We start from the raw sequence: 3,779 nt of genomic DNA on the forward strand, positions 1-3,779 counted from the left end.
TGGTCACTCCCATGGAACCAACGGAGCTTTTTAGCTAACTGGGAGAAGGGGGATTTGCCAATCATTGCTGGTGTTGGGTGAAGTGCCCAGAGATCAGTCAGTTGGAAAGGGAGCCTGTTGCAGTTAGGCTGGGTACAGGGACCTGGTATGCCTCAGTCAGCCAGTGGGCAGGAGAAGCCACCAGGAGGGCCTGCCATAGTCACCACACCAATGTAATAGTTTAACAACAGAAGATAACCTTGGACAGGTAGGAGTAAGGGGCACCACAAAGTCACACCATGTGACAGAGCTCACGTGGGAGGTTTGGGGGTGGGGATGGGGTTGAAGAAGTAGCCTTGAGAGAGAACAGAAGAAGAGAGAGTGGCGAGAAGGGTTTGGTTTTTAAAAGGGGATATAGGAAATGTGCACAAGAAGAGTACTGTACTTAGTGGTCACAGTAGTCACAGTGACACATCTTGGCTGCTGCTAATGACATGTCCTGCTAGGTCCCCAAAGGCTCGCCGGTGTAAATGCCTGAATACTAGCTAACAAGGGGAGCATATAGAAAACTCAGAGGAAGGAGGAGGTTAGCTTAACTGACTTGAGGGGTTTGTGGTGATTTACAACCAGTATAAGAAGTATTTCCAGGGCTGGAGAGATGGTTCAGGGGTTAAGAGCACTGGCCGCTCTTCCAGAGGACTCTGATTCAATTTGAAGCACCTATGTGGCAGTTCACAACTTTCTGTAACTCCCGTTCCAGGGAACTTGAAACCCTCACACAGATATGCAAGCATGTACATAAAAATAAAAAAATCAAATCCAGAGGAAAAGGAAGAGGAGGGGGAAGAGGAGGGAGTGGAGGAGGAGGAGGAGGGAGAGGAGGAGGAGGAATTCCTAGGCCGGGAGGTAGTGGTGCATGTCTTTAATCCCAACACTTGGGAGGCAGAGACAAGCAGATCTCTTTCAGGTTAGCTTGGTCTACAGAGTGAGTTCCAGGACATCTAGGGCTATACAGAGACACCCTGCCTTGAAAAGAAACCTTAAAATTAAAATTAAAAAAAAAAAGTATTTCCATCTGCCCCTGAGGTCTCACCTAAAGGTCTGTCACCCATTCAGTCCTTTCTCCTGCCAGGCCTCTGGCCTCAGTTTCCCTACATGTAAAAGAAATTGATGCTCATTTAGTCAACCCCAAAGAGACTTTGAGGGCCTCACACAACTTACACATCTAATTACTCCAGTGCTAATGTTTTTCCATAAATACATCGTGAACAAAATTCTACAGAATGCCGTATCTGCCGGCACCATCCCAGTGTACAGTGGAAGGGTAAACACTTCCCTTTCTTCGTGGAAGTTCCTTATGAGCATTGAATGAGCAGATGATTTGTTGAAAAAGAACAGCAAATCAGAAACACACACAGAGAGAAAAATCGTCCTCTGGCTGCTTGAACAATGATTCTTCTTGAGTGTCGCTAACAAACCTCTGTCTTCTCCCCCTCCTCCTCTGCCTAACAAACAGCTAAGTCTCCAGCACGTCTGTACACGGCTTTCATTTTCCTACCCATTCCTTCCACTTATCCTTAGCGAGTTCCTCTGTCATTGCAGCCAGCTCAGGGAGCCCCCAATCTCCTTGGCTTGCTTTCTCCATTACTTCCACAGCTGGACATTCTGCCCTGGCTGGCCCAGCCCCAGCTCCCACCCCAGCTCCCTACCTCTGAGCTTAGTGATTCATCACCCCAGCTCTTCAAATCTCACCTTAAAAGCTTCCCCCCCCCCCAGGTTTTCTCTAGCTGTCAGCGCTCAGTGCAGAATGTTTTGGAACACTTTGTATTAAGTGTGTTATTGCCACTAATGGGGCACACGAATCAATTGTATTAAATCTTCATGACTTCAGGTAATTTGTCTGTGAAAATGACACTCTCCATTCCCCCCTAGGATTTTAAATTTGTCTCTATATTCTTTGTTTTTTTTTTTCCTCCTTCCCCCTTGGTGCTGTTTTGAACAAACAACAAAAATTACATAAACTGTCGAATATCCTTTGCTTCCATTTTCCTTCCTGCACCTTCTCATTGTGTGAATTGGCACAGTCTCCCAATGCAGTTGTGTTTACTTCTGGGCCCACGGTATAATTTAACTTTCCACAATATAAAATAAGTCAACAGAGATTTTTTTTTTTTTTGGACTCATTCTGACAATATCCAAAGTTGTCTCTCACTGTTTTTATTTAAAGGCACTAGACATAAACCTGGCTACTCTCGCTGCCAGTCTCTGGGAGGGCTACAGCTGAGACAAGCCGCTGTCAGGAAGAAGTGAATAGAACTAACAAGACTATTGAGCTGGCCAGCAGATTAGTAAAAGGTCTGGAGGTGAGGTCCGACAGGGCAGACTAATGAAGCAGAGCTGCGGAAAGCCCTGCTTTGTTAGACACGACTGATCTGGCAATAACAGCAGCACTTAGCAAAGGGCCTGATGAGCTGAAAAAATTCTGTCATTATCATTCATTTTTTTCATAATAGAAACATGTTTTTGACCTTTATATTTTCTTACATTTTACCACGTTGCAGCCTGTATTAACTGTAAGATTACCTAGTGGCTAGCACATTCAAGAAACCCTCGAGGAAAGTGAACAGTCACTCTTGCCTAAGTATTATGGACAAATAAAGTTGCTGCAATAAAAAAATAAAAGGGGCTAGGACTTTATTCGGAACAATTAGACAATGCTAATGATAGAACCGTAGGTTGGTTTGCCACAAAGCATGGTGCAATTTGTCTGACTTAGTTAAGGAATATGATAATGCCCTAATTATCTGTCTAAGATGTGCCCTGGATATTGCAGAGGAGACAAAGAATAAAGAATGGCAAACCATGAATTATCCGAAATAATCCGTGTTGTTAAAGGTTGGCTCCTGAGAAAGTCTGGTCACTGGCAGCTCTCTCATTTGCCATTCATCTATTGTTAATTTAATCTTTTGTATATAATCAAAAAAAATTTTTTTTGCCCTGGGTTAACATTTGTTGGGAGAATGTCTCTCCTTGTTCCCCACAGTTGCTGGAGGCATGTGTTTTTGCAAACAGCCGCTCTTCATGATTTTCTTTTATTTTGGTAACCGGACTTGCAGTGGGCCAAGAAAGCATCAACCCACTGCTAATTAAACAGATTAATCAGACTGGATACTGTTAGAATATAAATTGATGAGTGCTTGTTTGGTGCCATTTGAAGTAAAAACTAAAAGGATTTATCAGCTAAGAAGAAAAAGTCTGTGTCTTGGATGAAAGCTGGGAAACCTAGTGAATTTAAATGTGTCCCTACCAGGGTAGATATGTTTCTTCTTACTGTGAGACACTGGTGTCTTTTCAAGTAATGGAAGTAAATGACTATCCTACTCTGGCAGGCTTATCACTGTTTTATCAAACCCATTTCCCAGCTTCCAAACAGACCAGGAAGAAACAGTGGAAGGAGAGCGATGAACATCATTCTTTCAGAACAGTAGAGAAGTGGCTGCTTCCTGTGCTCTGTTGCCTTTCTTTAGCTAAAGGAAGCCCTAAGGCAAAAGACCCAAACAAACCCACCTGTAAGAACTTCTCAGCGGCCAACACACTCTAAGCCCAGAGAGCGCCGGGGGCCGCCAATCTTCCTGGTGGCTCTTGCCCTTTCTGCAGAATGAGCCAGTGGCAACAGAGACCAGTCTATGAGAACTCTGAAGGTTAGGTAGGACGTTTCTGCGGTAGCCTCGGACCCAGGACACTGGCTCCTTCACCACTCAGGTTGATGTCAGCTGAGAACCCATGTTGCTCCTAACTTA

The sequence above is a fragment of the Cricetulus griseus genome, chromosome 6 (assembly GCF_003668045.3).
Source record: "Cricetulus griseus strain 17A/GY chromosome 6, alternate assembly CriGri-PICRH-1.0, whole genome shotgun sequence".
NCBI lineage: Eukaryota > Metazoa > Chordata > Mammalia > Rodentia > Cricetidae > Cricetulus > Cricetulus griseus.